At 36.6% G+C, this 21,164-nt stretch overlaps 1 protein-coding gene and 1 non-coding gene across 2 annotated transcripts in view; both read left to right on the forward strand.

The window, feature by feature from the left end:
• PRR16 (proline rich 16) overlaps positions 1–21,164 on the forward strand; it is a 537,790-nt gene that overhangs the window by 125,294 nt on the left and 391,332 nt on the right. The window lies entirely within an intron of this gene.
• LOC144322855 (small nucleolar RNA U13) lies at positions 19,737–19,842 on the forward strand. The gene has a single exon (XR_013388469.1). It is a non-coding gene; the product is annotated as a small nucleolar RNA U13 (small nucleolar RNA).

Genomic DNA, 21,164 nt, shown 5'->3' on the forward strand with positions numbered 1-21,164 from the left:
TTCTCAGATTTATTTCACTTAGCACTATACCATCTAGATCCATCCATATTGTTGCAAATGGCAAAGTTTCAGACTTTTTTATGGCTGAGTAATATTCCATTATGTACATATATGTATATACACCACATTTTCTTTATTCATTCATCTATTGATGGGCACTTGAGTTGCTTCCATATTTTGGCTATTGTTGATAATGCTGTAGTAAACATAGAAGTGCATATATCTTTTCAAATTAGTGTTTTCATACTCTTGGGGAAAATAACCAGTAGTGGAATTACTTGATCATATGATAATTTTTTTTTTTTTTTCAGGAACCTCCATATGATTTTTTCAGAATGGCTACACAAGCTTAGTTTCCCACCAGCAGTGCATGAGGATACCTTTTTCTCCACATCCTCTCCCATGCTTGTTGGTTATTTTGTTTTTGATTGTAGCCATTCCAATGGGTGTGAGGTCATATTTTGTTCTGGTTTTGATTTGCATTTTGCTGATGATTATTGGTGCTGAGCATCTTTCCATCTGTCTGTTGGCCATCTGTAGGTCTTCTTTGGAGAAATGTCTGTCTTCTGCCTATTTTTAATTGGATTATTTGGGGAGTTTTGGTGTTGAGTTGTATAAGGTCTTTATATATATATATTTTTTTTAAATCAAGGCTTCAGCCTTTATTTATTTTATTTTATTTTATTTTTTTTTAATTTTTATTTATTTATGATAGTCACAGAGAGAGAGAGAGAGAGGCAGAGACATAGGCAGAGGGAGAAGCAGGCTCCATGCACCGGGAGCCTGATGTGGGATTCGATCCTGGGTCTCCAGGATCGCGCCCTGGGCCAAAGGCAGGCGCCAAACCGCTGCGCCACCCAGGGATCCCAGATCTTTATATATTTTGGATACTAACTCCTTATTAGATGTATCATCAAATACCATATTCATAAGCTTGTGGAATTATTTGTTCTTCCCTTTCCCTGTCTTCTTTTTCTCTTCATGTCTTTGTCTCATACCGTCCACCTGAAATGCTGTTTGCCGCACAGATCCTTTTGACCTTGTTACTTCATTTAAATTCCAGATCTCCCTTGATCTTTTACTTCCTGTTCTCCAGCTGGTGGCCATCTTTGTCTCCTCTAAAACTCATGATGCTATGTTTCTCTCATTTTGCACTTTCTATCCAATTTTACAGTTACATGTATTTATATACTTGGTATATTTGCCCTTGAAGAATCCAAGCTCCTTGAAAGCAGCGCACAACATTGAACTGGCTTCACAGTCTAACAGTATGCCTTATACACAGTTCTCATCTAAGTGAAATATATGCACTACAATACCATTTTCTGTCATTTGTCAAAAGACATGTTGAATAATGAACCTCTTGTTAATTTCTATTGTAATGGGTAATATTATGGTCCAGAAGAGTCTTTCTTACCAAGCCTTTTAAATATTTTCTTGCAAATTACACAGTAGCAGATCTATCAGTCTTAGCAAGATGAGAACTTCAGCAGAATTATGAGCTTCCTTTGTTACACAAACTGTTGTACATCTGCATTTTCACTGACCCTCAGGACTATTGCCAAGGCATGTTCTCCTCACCCAGAACGAGAAAGTCTTTCTCTCGTCACTCCCTGGCAGTCTTCTTTAAATGCATTACTTTTTAAAATAACATGTATGTATTTCATTTTTTTCAGGCATGTATTTCAAACATACTTCAAAGAATATAAAAAAACTATATAGTACAAAGTCTCCTCCCTACTCTATTTCTCGTTTTCCCAGTTCCCAGTACACCCTTAACATACATTACTGTGTTCGATTCTTATGTGTCTTTCTACACAGGTTTTTGTGTATGTAAAAGTAAATATGCATGAATTATTTTCCTGTGCTTTACATCTTCTTCTATATCTGTGTTTTTACCATATGTGTGTTTTACTTAAAAATTTTTATCTTGCCCATTTTTCCAGATCAGTGTGTGCAGTGTATCACATTCCCTCCTGTGGATATACCATAATATATTAAAAGGTCCCTAATCAACAGATAATTTATTTCTAAATTTTGTTACAATCCACACTGCAGTGTGTAACTTCATACTTACATCATTTTCTGTCACGGACATCTATGAATACATTCCTAGAAGTAGAATTGGTCGCTTACAAGGTATCTACCTTAGAATTAGATACTTCAAAATCGCCCTCCATGGGAATTATCCATGACCAGCAATGGATAATGAGAGAGTTCTATTCCCCACAAACTTGCCAAGTGTGTTTTAAAACTCAGATTTTAGTCACATTGATGCTTTAAAATCTTATCTGTTTGAAATGGAATGCCGCATGAATTTGCATGTCATATTTGCACAACGACTTTGCTAATGTCCTCTGTATCACTTCAGTTCTTGGTCTATGTGACCAAAATGAGCACTGTTACTTTACCTATAATCTGCCTTCCCATTATTGTGAGTGAAATAACTGTGTTTTCCTAAGTTTAAGAGCCATTTGTAGATTTTAATTTTCTCATAAAATCTCTATTCATATCCTTGGCTCATTTTTCTGTCTTTTTTTTTCCTTCAGTTCTTAAAAATCCTTTATCCATCAGGGTGATAAGGTGCAGCATAACTTGTTTTATTCCCAGTTTATCATTTATTTATCCTTTGATGTTCATTGTGGCGATTTTTGCCACATATAGTCTTAGTCTGTTTTTATTTACGGATTTTGAATTTTGAGCCCTAGGAAGAATTTTTCCACATTGGGATTATAGAACAGTTCTCATTTTTTTTTTTCTTCTGGGAGCTTTTATAGACTAATTTTTTTACATTTAAATCTTGGAACCATTTGTAATTTACCCTGGTGTGGATCTGACCTTATTTTTTGTACCAAAACCATTTATTTAACAGGAACTTTTATTCCTAGTGGTAGAAGATAACCTTATCAAATACTAATTTTTAATATGAGATCTATTTTTGACATTTGTTTTGAACAGTTTATTCATGTGCCAATACTAAACTATTTTAATTACTGAAGCTTATAATTTTATTATTTACAACTGCTAATAATCTACTGTTGCTCTTTTATTCATGACTTTAAAGGTTTTTTTTAAGTTTAAAAAATTTCCATACATTATTTTGAGTCAGCGAATGTGTTTTTATTTTGTGAAGATCATATTAAATTTGTAAATTAAATTGTAAATTAACTAAGGAAATTAAACTAAAGGAAAAATTGATATTGCGTTAAGTCTTCTTTGTCAGGAGTATCCAAACATTTCTTCATAGTCTTTTAAGCTTATTAGTATTTACTACTTTGTCTTGCCACTAGAAATTTGATCTTTTCTTTCATTTTAACTTTTAATGAGTTTGTGTATATGAAAGCATTTCCCTTAATTATATTGTTAAATCCTGATAGTTTGCTGAGTCTTCTTATTGATTATAGTGGTATTTGTTAATTACAGTGGGGACCACCCCCCTCCAACATATATTCTCCAGTCATATAGTTTCCAAATAGGGATGATTTTAAGTCCTACTTTCAAAGTTTATAATTCTGATCTTTTCTGTATTTTATGATTGTGTTGGTTTTAAGATTGTTAAATAACAGTAATGATGGTGGACTTGGTTTTTTTCTTGACTTTAAGAGAATCTCATGTCTCCATGGACAGCATCATTCTGCTTTTTGGTTAGATGGTTTTGGACTGAATTAGAAATATTTTTCATTTTTTAAGAAAGCATACACCTATATCATATTAATCATATTCTGTCAAAGAAGATACTAGTTTTGCAAAATGCCTTTTTAGGATCCATGGTAATAATTGTTTTCACAAATATTTTAATATTATGACACAGATAATAGTCTTCCTAATATTGAGTTATCTTTGCATTGCAAGAATAAAGGTCACAACGATTATATTTCTCTGGACCCTGATAACATTTTCTGTATAAGTTTTTAATCAGTGTTCACATCTGAAATTTATCTCTAGTTTTCCTTTTGATACAGTTTATTATAAGTGATGGTACCAGTGTTCTTATTTCATAGAACTTTGAAGTTTCCTTTTTTGTTTTATATTCTGTAACATTTTAAGTAGACTTGGAATTTTTACATCTTTTTATTTTATAGAAATTTGTGGAAAATAATCTAGTAGATGCTTTTTCTAAAGATTTTATTTATTTATTTATTCATCAGAGACACACAGAGAGAGGCAGAGACAGAGGGAGAAGCAGGCTCACTGCAGGGAGCCCACTATGGGACTTGATCCCAGAACTCTGGGATCACAACCTGAGCCAGAGGCAGACACTCAACCACTGATCCACCCAGGTGTCCCGAAATTGTTCTTTTTAAATGCTCTTCATGTCAAAAGTTGGGTTTGGTCAATTATGTTTTTTTTTTTTTTTTTTAAGATTTTTACTTATTTATTTGAGGGAGAGAGAGAGAGCATGAGTGGGGGAAGGGGCAGAGCAAGAAGCAGACACTCTGTTGAGCAGGGAGCCCCACATAGGGCTCAATCCCAGGATGGTGGATCATGACCTGAGCTGAATGCAGATACTTAACTGAGTGAGCCACCCAGCCACCTCAACTTTTTTTCTTTTTCCTTTTTAAAATTATTTATTAGAGAGAGAGAGTGTGTGTGTGTGTGTACACGAGTAGGGTGAGTGCAGAGGTAGATAATCTTCAAGCCAACTCCCTGCCAAGCCTGAAGCCCAATGCAGGGCTCAATCTCATGACCCTGAAATCATGACCCGAGCCAAAACCGAGAGTGGAATGTTTGACTGAGTCACCCAAGCACCCCTGGTCAATTATGTTTTTTCTAGAAAATTGCTTGATTCTTTCAGGTTTTCTTTTCCCTTTCCCTTTCCCTTTCCCTTTCCCTTTCCTTTCCTTTCCTTTCTTTCTGTGTGGGAGTCAACAAAATTATTTCTTAGAGATCTAAAAGTTTTCTCTTTTTAAATTTTCAGTTAACTCTGCTTAATGTTTTTTTTTTTTTTCCTTTAGACTTGATTTATCTATTTGAGAGAGAGAGAGTACAGGCAGGGGAGAGGGGCAGAGGGAGAAGGAGAAGCAGATGCTTAATTGGCTGAGCCACCCAGATACTACTCTGCTTAATATTTCTGATTCTCAGTAATTATGCTTTCCTCTCATTTTTCTGGATTTGTTCAATAAGTAAATTTTATTGTTTTGTTCTGGTTCCCGTTGTCTGTTCTTGCATCCTCCTGGTTTATCTCTCGTGTCTCTGGTCATTGTGTATGAGATTTCTTGGCCAATATTCTTTTGCACATCAAACCTGTCAGTATTGTGTTTCCTTAAGCTTTGAGCTTAATCCTTTTCTGTGCACCCTTCCTTGAGATAAGCTGTCCCATCTAAAACATAGTTCAATGGACACTGATGACTCCCTAATATATATCATATCACTTCTTGAAATTCCACCCCTTAGTGCTAGATAGATATTATTCTTTCGATTTCCATAGCTGGATATGTTTCAATATATCTAAAACGTGGTTTTCTTCCTTCACAGAAAAAACCACCAGCATCTGCCTTGTCTCACAATCCCTGACACTTGGCTTTCTTGCTCTCTACATTATACTGAATCAACAAATACTTTTCATTTCTTCCACTTGAGGATCACTTTCACATATCTTCTTCTCTCCTTATACTGTGATCTTATTTTAAGTCACCATCATCTCTTGCCTACAGATGGAAATAACCTCTTTGCCACTTTTACTGTATCTACTGTAGTTCCTTCCTGTTTCTTTCATATTAACAGCTGATTGATTCCATAACACATCTCTCTAGCTTAAGTCCACTCAGTAGCTTGTCACTGTTGTTCCAAAAAATAGCTAAAATTCTTCATATGGCCTTTCTACACACTATTCTCAACTAGAGCTGCTGTTCCTCAGCTTTCTCTGCTGCGATCAACCCAGTCCCATCTTCTTTACATTCCTCAAACGCACCATTCTTCTTTCATCGTCCCATGACATTTGCACCTGTTTGCTATCACCTTTGCTTGAAAAATGTCCTGCTATTCTTGCTTTCATTACTAATTCCTCTCATCCTTTAGAGTTTGTCTTTAAAATCTTTTTCTCAAATAAGTTTTCTCATATTCACTTTGCATCATTTTGGCAGCATTTTGTTCCATAAATTAGTTGAGTTTACGATTAAATAATTGGATATTTGGTTATTCAGTGATTGTTTTCTGTACTAAAATGTAGCTTCATTTTGGATATCTGTCTTGTTTGCTGCTTAATCCCTAGTAGTAAGTAAGATGACTAAATAGCTCAAAACATCGAAAGGAAAATAGTATCAAGGAAAATATAATAAGAGTTTGAGAAACTTAGTATATAAAAATTAAAATAGAAATTCTAGCATCATTATAATATTGTTAATTAAATGAGATAAACAGTTACAGCATCGCCAATTTAGTATCTCCTCTTGGTGAAGAAATGAATGATTACTTAATGTTTAGCATTGATACAGTAGTCTGCTTATTTGGAATATAAACAAAGTTAGATTCCTAGGTTATGTTTTATACCAAAATAAATTCTTCATGAGTGCATAAGACATTTAAATGTATGATTGCATAACATGATAAAATACCTAGGGGAAAATACACATATGTATTTATCTCATCATGGTCTGAATATAAGCCATAAAATTTGACAGCAGGGTATGAACACCACCAGCAATAATGAGTGAATTAAACCACAAAAAAAAAAGTCATCATTAATACTTAAAAATTGGTTGAAAAAGTATTCACAACAGGAGCAGAAAGTGTATTCTTAACACGTGTCAGAATATACATATTGTCTTTATATAATGTTCTCACTGTTATGTAAAGGATCTCTGTACATCATTAAGAAAATGACAGATGCTTCATTTAAAGGAAAGAATAATGATTTCTGAGAGGCAAGTTACAAGATATTAAATACAACGTTGTATGACAATTTTTGGCTGCTTTGAGAACCACCATTGGAATGAAAATAAAACAGATATTATTTAATTAGAATGGCAATGAACGATAATCTGCAGAATTAAGTTAACACCTGGGAAACAGGACATTCCTATATGACAATGGCAGGATTATAAATTGAATAACCTTTGCAGAGGCCAATTTGGCAGTATTAGTCAAAACCTTCAGAATGAACATGTCCTTTCTTTAATCATTCCTCTCCTGGAAACTTAATCTGATGAAATAATCAGTTAAACACAAATATGTGTTTGAATATGTTTGACTTCTTGCCATTTAGTGACCTATGTACAGAAGTGAAGAGGACTTTATGGTGTAACTATTCATGCACATTAGCCATGATCAAAGCTCACCTTAATTTCTGACTTTGCCTCTTTATTTGCCTGTTTTTTAATGTATTGTGGTATTTTTGTGTGTATTATAAATTCGTTACATACATGATGGCACAAATGTTTTCTGAAACAGTGTAATAATAATATACACATACACGCACACCATTTATATTTATAGTTGCAGCCTTTTTAAAAAGATTTTATTTATTCATGAGAGACAGAGAGAGAGCGAGGCAGAGACACAGGCAGAGGGAGAAGCAGGCTCCATGCAGGGAGCCTGACATGGGACTAGATCTTGGGTCTCCAGGATCATGCCCTGGGCTGAAGGCAGATGCTTAACCACTCAGCCACCTAGGCGTCCCTAGTTGTGTGTGTGTGTGTTTTTTTTTTTTTTTTAAGATTTCATTTCTTTGAGATGGAGAAAGAGAGAGAGAGAGAGAGGAGGAGGAGAGGCAGAGAGAGAGAGAGAGAGAGAGCGAGCGCAGACTCCCCACCAAGCAGAGAGGATGAAGTGAGGCTTAATCCCAGGACCCTAAGATGAGGACCTGAGCTGGAGGCAGACACTTAACCGACTGAGCCACCCCAAGAGTTCCTCTAGTTGTGGCTTTTAATAGAGTACCTAATACATAGAAACCATTCAGTAATACTTAATTCTTGTTAAGTCAGTATTTCGTCATAGGAGTTATATTAGCAGAATCTATATGTTCCAGTTGTCAAGGATGTTTGTGTGTCTTATGAAATAAATTGGTTTTCTCCAAAATTCCTATCTGGAAGCTGTCATGTGCTTAATTAATTTTTATATTGTTTCCTGTTTTGATACAGTTCTTCATTTTGCAGAAGCTCTCTCCGAGGATCTGGCAGCAATTGTTGAAATTGTCCCCCACATACATATCTGTCCTGAAAACCACCATCACACAGATAATTTCATTTTGCAAAGGCAAATACAGTGACATGCAAGTTAGCAAAACCTTCCTCTTACTTATCTCATTGTTATATTCAAGACTTTAATTTTCAGTAAAGTCCAAAATTAGATGCCCCATCCCCACTATTAGGTATTAACCTAATGGCCGTGGGATAATGATGCTTTTCAAAGTAAGATCTTAAAGTGGCTGTGACATGCCAAACCAAAAACTTTGTGGGAAAAGCATGCTTGATTTGACTTACAGAAATCATTATTCCTGGAATGAATTAACAAATATCAACTTATAAAGGTATAAAAAATACAAACAAAATTTAACATAAAAATCGTTGTTAAACAAAATTACTTGCAAAATATATTGTATGTGGTGTTTGGCTTTTGTACTACATTCGGTTTAAATAAACATGTTTCATTACTTTGCTTTGAAAAAAGGATTTACTACTTTATGTATAAAACATACAGTTTGGTAATTGGACACACACTTTCTCAGCAGGAAATATTGCAAATATGTGCAATTGAAGGTTAAAACTAAGGATATCACTGCTGCATAGATCTGAAGAGGTTTGTTTACTAGAAATAAAATCTTTTTTTTCTGTGGCTGTACTATGAATGAAACAAGAAATAACCTGATGTCCTAAGGCCAAAACACCTGCATGCAGTGAAGATGTCAGGTTCGAGAATACTCTTACAGTGTCAGTGAAGATCAAGATTTCACAAACCTTGGTTTGAGTATCTTCTAGAATAACTTTTAAATTGGCTATTGACCACTTATGGCTTATTATTTTGGAATTTCTTGATCAAAATATAACCCCTTCTAAGTTGAATCTAAAGTTTGTCAAGCTTATTCTAAATTCTCATATAAGATTAAAGGACCAAGAGCAGTGAAGATAACTTTAAAGAAGAATGAAAATGAGGTATTTATTAGGGAACTGTAGTTATTGTTATTAACAGTTTATTCTGAGTTCTGGAAAAGACCATAGTTAGGCTAATAGGCAGAAGACGACTCAGAGAGATTACCGATCACCATGGGGGATTATGTAGGACAGAAGCAATAACTGGAGGAGAAAGTATGACTTATTCAGTGGGTGTTTATGGGATAAGTAGCTGTTCGTAGGGGAAAAATATTAGGCTTCTGTTGTGCTGACATAGAAATAATTCAGAGCACACTGATAGCTCAGTCTGTTAAACGTCCAACTCTTGGTTTCACCCAGGTCATGATCTCAGTGGGATCATGGGATCGAGCCTCAAGCTGGGCTCTGTGCTCTGTGCAGCATCATCTGCTTGAGATTCTCTCTCTCCCTCTCACTTTGCCCCTCCCCCACTTGCATGCCTGTGTGTGCATGCATGCTTGCTCTCCCAGTCTAAAATAAATCTTTTTTTTTTTAAGGGAATCTGAAATAGTTTAAAGAGCTAAGTGTGTGAAACTATTAAGCCCTTCGAAGAATGAAGGAACATATTCTTATAAACCTGCATGAATACACATAGATGCATCTTAAATGCACTGTTGAGTGCAGAAAAAAGCAAGCCACCTGTTAAGGTAAATGCTAAAAAGATCAAATCAATATCCTATATTAATGAAAACACATAGGTGTAGAGAATATTATATAAAAACATGGACAGAAAGAGGAATCATCTACCTGAGTACAGTTTTTACCTCTGGAAAGGGAAGGAAGGGATGGGGACTTGCATCAGCAGATGTACAAATGTAGTTACAACTACATAATGAGTTTTTTAATTAGAAGATCTGAAACAGGGCAGCCCGGGTGGCTCAGTGGTTTAGCGTCTGCTTTCAGCCTGGGGTATGATCCTGGGAACCCGGGATTGTGTCCCGCGTCGGGTCGGGCTCCCTGCATGGAGCCTGTTTCTCCCTCTGCCTGTGTCTCTGCTTCCCTCTCTCTCTCTGTGTCACTCATGAATAAATAAATTAAAAAAAAAAGATCTGAAACAAATATGTTGACACACTAATTAAATGTTATATTAGTCTTTGATCTTTAAATGTTTAAAAATATTTCACAATTAAAATGGATTTAATTATACAGAAAAGGTATGTTTTATTTTTTAAAACTAGAAATGTTAAGTGATAAATTTTAGCATAATTATTCTCTGAGGAGGGCATGATCCTGGAGTCCCAGGATCGAGTCCTACGTTGGGCTCCCTGTTTGGAGCCTCCTTCTCCCTCTGCCTGTGTCTCAACCTCTCCTTGTGTGTCTCTCAGAATAAATAAAATCTTTAAGAAAAATTATTCTCCGAGTAATATTTCTCATGAAGGTACACTTAGTACAATCTAGAGTTTTTTTTTAATTGGAGAAAAATTATTTTTTCTTTGAAAATTTTATTAGGCCTGACTTATGTTTGCTCTCTTATCAAAGATCTGTTTTTAAAAAGGATCTGATCAGTTAAGTCACACTGCAGTATAAAGAAAGTTAAATAAAAAGTGTTACCTCTTCCTATATTATTTGATCTTGCAAGAGAAATCATAATTTTGATTTCTATCAAAGGAATGGCAAGCCGAAGGAGAGAGGGGGTAGGATTGTTTTTGTAGTATCATTAATGTTGTCAAATTATTTCACATTTGAACTATTCCACTGTAGCTAGAAATTATAGACCCCATATTCTGCAAGAGGAAAAAGCAGTACCTCACATACCTTAATAGTGTAACCAAAGTGCATAAATCATTTTTGTTTTAGTTAGGAGTTCCATTAGGCTCACACTCCAAAATAATAATATACTACTACTAATAATAATAATGGTCTTTGATTGTTGCAATTCAAAGACAAATCAACCTCATATCCAAGCAAACCTTTTAAGTTTTTGTTTCAATTCCAGTTAGTTAACATACAGTGCGATATTAATTTTAGGAGTAGAATTGACTGATTCAGCATTTACCTACAATACCCAGTGCTCATCACAAATGCCTCCTTGATCTCCAACACCTATTTCCCCCATGCCGCCCTCACCCCCCCTCTGGTCACCATCAGTTTGTTCTCTACAGTTAAGAGTCTCTTCCTTGATTTGCCTCTCCCTCTTTCTCGTTCTCTTTTTTCCCTTTGTTTTTTTCTTCCCGTAAATTCCACATATGAATAAAATCATATGGTATTTGTCTTTCTCTGACTTATTTCGGCGAGCATTGAACTCTCTAGCTCCATCCATGTTGTTGCAAATGGCAAGATTTCATTCTTTTATGTGGCTGAGTAATATTTCATCATATACTCACACATACACGCACATATGCACCCATACACAGAGCACATCTTCTTTATCCACTCATCAGTTGATGAACACTTGGGCTGTTTCCATAATTTGGCTACTATAGGTGATACTACTATAAACATTGGTATACATGTATCTCTTTGAATTAGTGTTTTTTTTTTTAATTTTTATTTATTTATGATAGTCACAGAGAGAGAGAGAGAGGCAGAGACATAGGCAGAGGGAGAAGCAGGCTCCATGCACCGGGAGCCCGACGTGGGACTCGATCCCGGGTCTCCAGGATCACGCCCTGGGCCAAAGGCAGGTGCTAAACCGCTGCGCCACCCAGGGATCACCTAGTGTTTTTGTATTCTGTGGGTAAACACCTATTAGTGTAATTGTAGGATCATAGGGCAGTCTATTTTTAACTTCTTAAGGAACCTCGATACGGTGTTCCAGAGTGCCTGTGCTACTTTGCATTCCCACCAAGAGTATAAGAGGGTTTCCCTTTCTCCACATCCTTGCCAGTACCTGTTGTTTCTTCTATTTTTTGATTTTAGCCATTCTGACAGGTGTGAGGTTATATTTCATTATGGTTTTGATTTGCATTTCCTTGATGTTGAGAGATGCTGAACATCTTTTCATGTGTCCTTTGCCACCTGAATGTCATCTTTGGAGAAATGTCTGTTCATGTCTTCTGCCCATTTCTCAAGTGGATTATTTGGGTTTTGTGTGTTTAGTTTGATAAGTTCTTTATATATTTTGATATTTTGCAAATATCTTCTCCCCTTCCATCCATTGCCTTTTAGTTTCATTGTTTCCTTCACTGTGCAGAAGCTTTTTATTTTGGTGCCATCCCAATAGTTTATTTTTTGTTTCCCTTCCCATACCTAGAAGGAAGAAGCTATGGCTTATGTCAGGGAAATTACTGCCTGTGCTCTCTTCTAGGATTTTTATGGTTTCAGGTCTCACATTTGAAAACATTTCACAATTAAAATGGATTTAATTATACAGATATGAGAAAGTGGTCGACTTTTATTCTTTTGTAAGCAGCTGTCCAGTTTTCCCAACACTATTTGTTGAAGAGACCGTCTTTTTCCCAGTGGATATTCTTGCTACTTTGTCACAGATGAATTGACCATGTAATTAAGGGTTCATTTTCCGGGGTTTCTATTCCAAACAAACTATGTTTTAACTCTACATATGGGCATGTAGTTGGTGGGTTTAGAAGACATATGCTGAGATTAGAATCTATAGGTTTAAATCCATTTGTTTAACAGTAGAAATAGCTGTTCTTTTTAGAGTGAGTCACCACATTGGTGCTTTTCTTTCACTCACTTTCTAAAGCTATTTAGAATCACCATGCTAACTTTAGAATAAAAATATACTGTCTATGATATTTATTCTGTGAAAATGCACAATTCACTGGTTAATTTATTTATATGAATGCATTCTTAACTTCAACTGCCTTTATGAATATAATTTTCCTTTCTTACCTTTTTTAATTGGAATATTTTTAAACATAAGGGCAAAGTGAAATAAATTTGTATTTGATTATATTTTGACCAGATTGCTATTTCTGTCACTTTCTTGATCTCTGTTCACTTTCATCCTTTTACATTCTGTTTAGCCATTTAGATCTAACACTTCAACCCAGAAAATTTTACTATTCACCTCATAAGAATACCTACATTACCCTCCTCAGTTAAAATACACCTAAAAGGGATCCCTGGGTGGCGCAGCGGTTTGGCTCCTGCCTTTGGCCCAGGGCGCGATCCTGGAGACCCGGGATCGAGTCCCACGTCGGGCTCCCGGTGCATGGAGGCTGCTTCTCCCTCGGCCTGTGTCTCTGCCTCTCTCTCTCTCTCTCTCTCTCTCTCTCTGTGACTATCATAAATAAATAAAAATTGAAAAAAAAATACACCTAAAAGACATTTTTGGTTCTTTATAAAACTAAAGCAGTTTTTTCTATTTCATCTAAACAGTCATTATCAGTAATAATGTGTTACCAAATATTACTGATTATGAGTTAAGATTTTTTAAAGCTTTCTGCTATTTTTAAAAGTAATTCTAGTTTACAGGGGCACATTTGCCCACATCCCTTGGAATAGTCTCTTTCTAACTATAAAATGCTATTCTCATTCTAGTGATTTTTACTGTGCTGGCTCTCAGTTTAGAAAGGCAAGTCTAAGGTGTCTAATACTGATTATTCAGATTCCCTGTGTCAGAGATTGTGGGGATCTTGGTCAATGCTTTCAGTCCAAAAGAAAGGAGAGAAAAGAGAAAGAACTATTCTCTCTCTCAATCTGTGTGTGTGTGTGTGTGTGTGTGTGTGTGTGTGTGTGTAATTTGGTGTTGATTCAGGTTCCAATTAGCCATAAGACATAGACAGTGGGTCACTGATCACTTGAAAGGCAGTTTCTCAGCAGGAACATTCACTACTAAGTCAAACAGTTTTCCTTTCTGTCTCTTTGTGTGGAGGGACTGTCCAGCACCCCTGCTTTGCTGAAGCAGGTGGTAGAGTGGCCTTCACCAGAGCAGAGCTACAAGTATCTTCAATGATAAGAGAGACAGAACTGTGGGCTCTAGGTCTGTAAACAACTACCATATGATGGGAAGTTCTGCCATTGTGGAACACTCTACATCTTTACTTGCCTTTTTCTCTGGCAGAAAAATGAAATTAATGAGGACACCATGTTTCTGCTCTAAGTATGTCTCCCTTTTAGGAGCCACCTATAACAACGGCCCCACTTTACTTAGGGAAAGACAGATATTTAGGCAGGATGAGCCAGGATGTCTCATATCAGTTGATGTAATATTGAATTCCTTCCATATTGACTCTTCTCCCTGTGGTCTTCACACGTATCAGCAAGTAAAAGGTTAATGCACAGTAAATGTCTTTAAGAGGTATCTGTTTGGATTGACATCTCAGTTTTTAGGTCTTAAATATTTTATTATCATCCCTGCTTGGGGTCTAGGTATATAAGTTAAAGGCTAAAAGGAAGCACTTTTATACTCCCTTGCTGCCCCCCACCCCCACACACACAAACACCCACACCAAGAAGTCACTGTGGAAAAGAGTAGTGTGTAGAATGGATTGTGTTTAATGTTTATCAAGGGATGTCTTTACATAAACACCTATTGTTCAGAGGGGAAGTGAGCTCAATTAGGCAGAAAGAGAAGTTGAGGTGTAATATAAGCCAACAATAGCTTTAGTTGACACCATAGGGAGCCTGTGATACAGCTCAGATGATCCATCATGGATATTCCTCATTGGGACAAAATGGCCAGGGCTTTATAAAGTGCTCTGCATCCATCTCTCACATGTGCTGATTCACAAAGAGCATGATCTTGGGTGAGTGTGCCCTTTACAACTGAGGCAGTCCCCAAAGGAGCTGGCAGCTGAAGGGTCGCTGCTGACAAGACTCCAAGACAGACATTTATCTTGGAAGATAAATGGTGCTCATCATATGCTTATCACAAATCAGTACTGTGGTTTATTCCTCACTGAATATAGATTAATAGGCTTCAGGATCTTTTTTGTTTTTATAAGATGAACTTAAATCAGAGTTTTGATACTGGAATATTTTTTGTTATAGTATATGCACAATATATTTAATTTGAGCTTCCACAGCAATTAGACATTCTTGTATGTAGGATTAGTATCTTCCTGTCATCTAGTGATTTTGGTTTCCTGTTTCTTAAATAACATTCTTCTTTTATTTCTCTATTTCTCGTTCATTTTCTCCACATTCTTTATAAAATTCACCTCCTCTCAACAGAAAATAAATAAATTTGAAAAGGGTAATAATCACCAGGGTCAGATTAATGTAGAATAAAGAGAAGAGTGACTTCCAAACCATTTGCAAATTCCTTGGCTATTGATGAATTTGAATCAGGCTTAAATTTAAAGCTAAGCCATATTGTTAGGTTTTGTAGCATTTGTATTGAAAATCTGAGTGCAGGGCAGGAGGATGGGTGGGGTGGGTGGTGGGAAATTGCAGGTGAGGATCTCCATTGAGCACTGGCTGTCTCCCATTCAATTTCAAATTCTTTTTCCTATATTTCACCTTTCATCTTCTGTTTACGTTTCAGTTTGTTCTTAAAGATAGCAAGCCATGAACGTTTCTGAGAGTGTTGAGCTTTCCCTAGACAGCTTGATGCTGCTTAGGGAGTCACCAAAATGGTGAGGGCCAAGGGTTTTCAGTGACCTTTAGTGACTCAGAAGAAGGCAGGTGGGGCATCTACTTTTGTGCAAGTGTCCACCTCCTCTTCCAGATTCCCCAGCTCATGCTGCTCTTTTCGTTACTCTCCTGAAAGGAATTATTATTGATACTTTTTGGAGCACTGTTGTCTGATCTAATCCCATCTGTCTTCCCAATTCAAACTGAGCAGAGTTTGGAGCTGCATGGACTGTCCCAAGCTAAGGCATATTAATATTTTGAAACTTCCGTTATTTTCCTATCCTTCCATCATTTTCCTTGACTGTGCTGTGTTTTAACTACTTTTGCTGTGTTTTAACTATTTTTTGTTTGTTTGTTTGTTTGTTTGTTTGTTTGGCAGAGTAACTTCATTTGCTATCTTGACATTTATTCATTGTCTTAAAATTAAAGCCTGGAAAAGATAACTTTTTTTTAAAATGGCAAATATGAAAATATTCACAGAAGCTCTATTTTAATCATAGTTAATGGACTAAATAGGATAGAAGAGGAAAGGGAATATCAATGCTCTCTCAATGTCTCCTTCCCATTTTTCATTCCTCATGTCTTTGGTGCATTTCTTACCTTGAATAGGAATAGTGAGAGAAAACAAGTTTATTGGTCTCAAGAAATGTCCATCAGTAGGACACCTGGGTGGCTCAGCAGTTGAGCATCTGCCTTTGGCCCAGGTCATGGTCCTGGGGTCCGGGGATCCAGTCCCACATTGGGCTCCCCACAGGAAGACTGCTTCTCCCTCTGCCTGTGTCTCTAACTCTCTCTCTGTGTCTCTCACGAATAAATAAATAAACTTTTTTAAAAAAAGAAAGCAGGAAAAAAAAAGAAATGTCCATCAGTATGTAACATTGATCTGAACCTGTGAAAGGAAGCAAAAGCAGGCATGCCCTGCACCTGTTTGAGAAGGCCCATCAAATGAGAATCTGTTTTCTCTTTTATTGTATCTTCTGCTTAGTCATTACATACTAAGTCAGGATTATCAGAAGGCACTTGAACCTCAGTATACTCATTATTCGCAGGGAAGAAGGGACTGGACACTGTGATTGACATTCGGAAATGGGACTTGCTCCTTCCTCCCCACCGCCACAACACACAGCGCATGCACAGTACCCATGTGGTCAGCACAGACTCCCATATTCCCCCAGATGGGGAGCTGGAAATACAGTGTTCCCAGGTGTCCTTTGTGGCTTGGCTTGCCTTACTGAGATCATTTGTAAGTCTCTATTAAGATCACCATCTAAAAAAGGTAACGGGCACTTTCCCAAAAGTTGATAGGTTTCACTGTAGATAACACCTTTGGTTCCTGAGGAGTAAGTAGGCACCTGCAGGGCAAGAGCCTAGTTTGGGAAATCAGTCAAGGCTGCTGGGCTGGCAGTGCTGCCAAGACTGGGGACAGTGTTCTTTGTGGCTACAGGGTTAATAGGAGCCTCACACAATGCCCAGGAATGAATGCAGTCTTTTTATTCAGCAATGAAAGTTACACTGACTTTATCAAAGTCAAGATGTCAAGCAGATAATTGAATTAAATTGCCACAGCACTGTCACAATGTCAGAACTGTAGACTCTGTCTTCAAGGAGGAAACACTTAACAAGGTCACACACATACACATGTATACACACAATGGTATACATATATGAGAGTCTATATGCATATGTAAAACAGAAGATACGTATATATGTATAGGCATCTATGTATGAATGGAAAATCCCCCTACTCAACAAAATAAAGAATTGGATTCATAATTATGAAGCTGATAATTCATATTCTGAGAAAGTGGTCATTATCAAAATGTACCCTGTATTTGATGAATGAGTGATAGAAGATAATGAGATCTAGAAATGATTAGTGCAAAGAACAAAACAAAAATAATTTACATAGACCTGGATAAGAATAACTGATTAATAAATAGTAACTATTGCTATCATAATGATTGTCAAGGATTTTCTTTATTAACTATTTTCTTTACAGAATCTAACTTCCAGAAAATACTTTGAGGCAGTATCTAGTAGAAAATATCTTTTTAAAAAAACTGTGTAACTATTTAATAAAAGCTAGAGAAGGGAAAGAGAGAGTTATATTGCAAGGCACTGGGGATAAATTGGGCTAGGGCATCATCCAGAAAATACTGAACTAAGAAGATCTCTAGCTATTGAGCACAAAGTTTACCTCTACATTTCCTGGAAAGCAAAGATATAAGAAACCATAATGAGATGTAGCTATAATAAATAACAAAGAATCATACCAGTTTCCCAGAAGAGACCAGTGTTTCCCTGTTTGAACCATTCATCAGAAGTGTATCCTGTCTTCACACAAGTAGGATGACTGACTTTATGCAAGTAGGATGACTTCTGGTTTGTTAGGGGATTTTCCAGTTTAAAATCTGTAATTCTTCATATAAAACTTTCACTCTCATAAGTGCCCTTGTTTGGAAAGTAAATTGTGTGGTCATTTTCTACAGTAGCAGAAAAATATATTGAAACACATGACTGATCCAGGTTTTATGAGGCCAGAAACTTAGATTATCTTGGAGCCTCCCTTTTAAGATAGGATGGACAGATACAAAATTAGGAAGAAAGATAACATTTCTTTAGAGTGAAATCACAAAGTTTAATACTATGAAAAGTTGACAAACTATTAACGGCCTGCCATTACTCAGTAATTTTTTCCTGCATTTATTGGCTGTATACTAGGAATAAACACCTCTTTTGAGGGCAACAATTTTATTATATCATTACCTATAGAGGAAAGAGCATGATTTATTAAAATTTATTATTACTGATAGTTTTAAGAAGTTTCAGCTTTATAAGTCATTTATAACATGTAAATTTTTATGATTGTTGTCACATTTGGGGGAATCTCTACATTTCATCCCTGTATGAGCTATAATATTTCAGAGAATTTATATTTCAAGTCTTCTTGGGAGTACTAATTTTAACTATTCCTTAGACAGCATACGTTGGCCAGTATGTCACTGATATTTTGGTTACAGTGGCATATGAGTTTTATTATTTTCGATAATGTCAGTAAATTTGTTAAGAGCAAAAATTTAACTATATTCCCAGTGTACTTCTATGACATGTGCCTCTTCTTTTATTGAATTATTGAAAAAGAATCTAAGAAATTTATCTTTTCCTCTTCAGGATTTACTGCTTTGGGTATGATCTTTTTCTCTGGAAGTTCTAGACTTTAGCAATAGAAAAGCTGTCAAATATATAAAGATAAAAACTGAAACATTTGGTTGTATACAGTATGCAACTTCACATACAGACTTACTGTATATAGTAATGCTACAGGTTTGTGTCCTTCCAAGACAGGAATTCTGATAAATGTTTCCCTCCATTTCCATAAAAAGGAAAAAAAGAAAACAAAGTACAGTGGTTCTTTAAATGGTTTATGCTGCATAGTTCAGCATATTATCAACAAGCAGAAAGTTCTATATTCATTTAGCACAGATGAGAGCAAAATCTTCTGTCAACAGTTTTCCCCGTGTCATAATTGGAAGTGTTTTTGAAAAACCAGCCAGGCCTCTATAGGCTTCAAACCTTGTTTCTTTTCTGTGACTCTTGCTCTGCCAATACTGATCATGTTATGATCTCAGGCTCTGCAGCTTTGTATCAGGACACCAGGGGAGCTGGCCCAGTCTGTGCCAGGCTAAGAATAGCCTAATTTTCCGCTGAAGTTATTGCCATCACGTCATGTAAATCCAAAATAAATGTATGGCCAATATGAATTCCTCTCATATACCTACCATTCTTGGAGTCATATGAGTAACCATCAGACAGCAAGAGGGGAAACGTGTCCAAGGAGAAAGCAGAGTGGCCCCAGGCCATGTTCCTAAGAGGTTGTAGAATAAAATATTTTACATTTGCAAACTCTTACCAAAATTTTCCACTTTGTGGAGCCAGTATCCGGCTCCCTCTCAGAGGCCTGGAAGGTGCATGTGGAAGAGAGGGACCCTACAGGTTGAGTTTTGTCATGTTCATGGTAAATCAGCCTCTGCAAACGTGATACACAGGGACTTCCCATGGTGCGGACCTTGGTAAAGGCTAAGGCCCAGTTAAGCCTTAGGAAAGAGCTGAATAAAACCAATTCTACAGAGGCTTGGAATACAGCTTTCCAGTGACTGTATGAAGGAATAAATGTGTAGCATGTCACTGATCCTTTTGTAGTTCATAAGCATGATGATTGGGTGTTCATGCCTTCATGTGACACATGCCTCCCTGAAACCTTGTTATATGACCTCGGCACATTTCCTGTCTGACATGAAAAAAAATGTTTGGCAGATCTACTTTAATATCAGTACTCTAAGCAGAACAGTTCCTCATGAAACAATTCAAGTTGGGGACATCTGGGTGGCTTAGTTTGTTGAGTGTCTGCCTTTGGCTCAGATCATGATCCCCGGGTTCCAGGATTGAGTCCCACATCGGGCTACCTCTACCACCCATTTGTGCTCTCTCTCTCTCTCTCTTTCTCCCTCTCTCCCTCTCCCTCTCAAATAAATAAGTAAAATCTTAAAAAACAAATTTCAAAATAGCCCAGGCAAGAAATGAGAATTTCTATTGCCATCCCAATTACTCTCTATATGTATAGACTTGTAACAAGTGAAACACCCAGACTTTAACTTTGTTAATATCAGTGACTGTACAGGTAGACCTGGTATTTTCCAATGTAGTCTCCAGAATATTGACTTTTTTAGGTAGAGGTTACTAACATAATTTTCATATCTATTAAAATAGTGATCTTTTAAAAAGTGGATTTCACAATTCTTAAAATCCATAACCATTCCCATTTTCAAGATATTTGTGTCAAAATTACTGAGGAAAAGAAACAAAATAAAAAAGCAAATGGTTTCCATAGATTTTTTTTATATCTTAATTTAGAAAGCAAATGAGATGAATGAGTCAAGGTGTGGCTTCAGTAATCTCTTCTTTCTTGGTTGGAACAAAGTCCTACATGGATAAGAGGGCAGGTGAGGCCAAGAGGTTGTTTCAGACTGGTGGACAGAGAATAGGCCAAGTGGGGTTACCTCTCCTAGGGGAAGCAGCCTTTCTCTTCTCTCTTTGAGGGGGAGCTGTGGTGGTAGTGTGAGTCTCCTTCTGTTTTACCCATGAATTCATCTGAAGTTATCAGGCCTGAAAGAGTCTGGACTGGTAATCTCAGGTTTCATTTTCTCCTGTCTTTGTGAATAATCCTAGGTTCATTTTTTCTTTATTCTCTGTATTCCAATCTGTAATAACCTTCACGAAGTCATGCTTAGCTTTTCTGGCATCCATCATGACTATCCTTGTAGGCACTTCATGTATTTGTAGGTTAAGGAAATAATTACAGACACAAAAGATGGTTGGAAAATCAGATGGACACACTAGTGCTTCAGCAAGGCCTGACTTTCAACTGAACAATTTTTTCTCTTCCTCATTCTTAAAGCTTCCCTGTCCCCTGGACTGGTTTTCTGTAGAATCCTTTGTTCCAGGAACTCAGTATCAACGTAGACATCTCACTGACCTCAAAGTATACTTAGTAAAGAGACATGGATGGCCAGTGCTTATGCTAATTAGAGACCACCTTGAAGACGTGATGAACATGGC

Source organism: Canis aureus, chromosome 10 (genome assembly GCF_053574225.1).
Source record: "Canis aureus isolate CA01 chromosome 10, VMU_Caureus_v.1.0, whole genome shotgun sequence".
Lineage (NCBI taxonomy): Eukaryota > Metazoa > Chordata > Mammalia > Carnivora > Canidae > Canis > Canis aureus.